General features: G+C 46.1%; 1 pseudogene across 1 annotated transcript; it reads left to right on the top strand.

Moving 5' to 3' along the window:
- Nucleotides 1–107: 107 nt before the first annotated feature.
- On the top strand, nucleotides 108–672 carry LOC108540893 (GTP-binding nuclear protein Ran pseudogene; annotated as a pseudogene). The gene has a single exon (XR_001888792.1). The product of XR_001888792.1 is annotated as a GTP-binding nuclear protein Ran pseudogene (transcript).
- Nucleotides 673–1,618: the final 946 nt, after the last annotated feature.

Genomic DNA, 1,618 nt, shown 5'->3' with positions numbered 1-1,618 from the left:
AAAAAAAAAAAAAAAGCTATTGAATTGTATACTTTAACAGGATGAATGTTATGGTATGTGGAAAAGGAAAGAAGAGGTGAGAGAAAGAGTACAAATGCATATAAAACTTGGAAGAGGCAGTCGGACGGGCGCGGAGACGCTTCTGGAAGGAAGGCCGCGATGGCTGCGCAGGGAGAGCCCCAGGTCCTGTTCAAACTTGTATTGGTTGGTGATGGTGGTACTGGAAAAACGACCTTCGTGAAACGTCATTTGACTGGTGAATTTGAGAAGAAGTATGTAGCCACCTTGGGTGTTGAGGTTCATCCCCTAGTGTTCCACACCAACAGAGGACCTATTAAATTCAATGTATGGGACACAGCCGGCCAGGAGAAATTCGGCGGACTGAGAGATGGCTATTATATCCAAGCCCAGTGTGCCATCATAATGTTTGACGTAACATCGAGAGTTACTTACAAGAATGTCCCTAACTGGCATAGAGATCTGGTACGAGTGTGTGAAAATATCCCCATTGTGTTGTGTGGCAACAAAGTGGATATTAAGGACAGGAAAGTGAAGGCGAAATCCATTGTCTTCCACCGAAAGAAGAATCTTCAGTACTACANCGGCCTCAAGTGCTATTTATTTATGGCACTGGGGAACAAGCATTTCAAACAAGACATAAACATGATTTAGTGTAATAGTGGTAACAGAAAAGACACAAAACAAAGTGGTAAAATCACTACCTGTGGGTGGTAGGAATGGAGTTGGGAAGATGAAGCAGGAGACTTTGATGTTTCATGTTCTACTTTGTTAAACTGAGGGAATTAGTATTAAGAAATGGTGTTCATGGGCTGAGCACAGTGGCTCACACCTGTAATTCCAGCACTTTCAGAGGCCAAGGCAGGAGGATCACCTGAGGTCAGGAGTTTGGGACCAGCCTGGCCAATACAGTGAAACCCTGTCTCTACTAAAAATTCAAAAATTTGCTGGGCGTGGTGGCACATGCCTGTAATCCCAGCTACTCAGGAGGCTGAGGCACGAGAATCACTTGAACCCAGGAGGTGGAGGTTGTAGTGAGCCAAGATTGCACCATTGTACTCCGGCCTGGGCGACAGAGTGAGACTCTGTCTAAAAAAAAAAAACAAAACAAAAAAAACCAGAATGCAATTAATGGATTATTTTTATGATGTAAATAAACATATATTATGAAGCTAGGTAAAAATAAACCTATGAGACAAGGAGGTACGTAAGAGAGAAAGAAAGAATTTGTGGACTCTAGCAACATATAAAAAGGACTATACGGCCGGGCGCGGTGGCTCAAGCCTGTAATCCCAGCACTTTGGGAGGCCGAGACGGGCGGATCACGAGGTCAGGAGATCGAGACCATCCTGGCTAACACGGTGACCCCGTCTCTACTAAAAAAATACTAATCTCTGCCGGGCGCGGTGGCTCAAGCCTGTAATCCCAGCACTTTGGGAGGCCGAGACGGGCGGATCACAAGGTCAGGAGATCGAGACCATCCTGGCGAACACAGTGAAACCCCGTCTCTACTAAAAATACAAAAAACTAGCCGGGCGAGGTGGCGGGCGCCTGTAGTCCCAGCTACTTGGGAGGCTGAGGCAGGAGAATGGCGGGAACC

This window comes from Rhinopithecus bieti, unplaced genomic scaffold (genome assembly GCF_001698545.2).
Source record: "Rhinopithecus bieti isolate Rb0 unplaced genomic scaffold, ASM169854v2 scaffold_20154, whole genome shotgun sequence".
NCBI lineage: Eukaryota > Metazoa > Chordata > Mammalia > Primates > Cercopithecidae > Rhinopithecus > Rhinopithecus bieti.
This window is presented reverse-complemented; position numbering and strand designations above follow the sequence as displayed.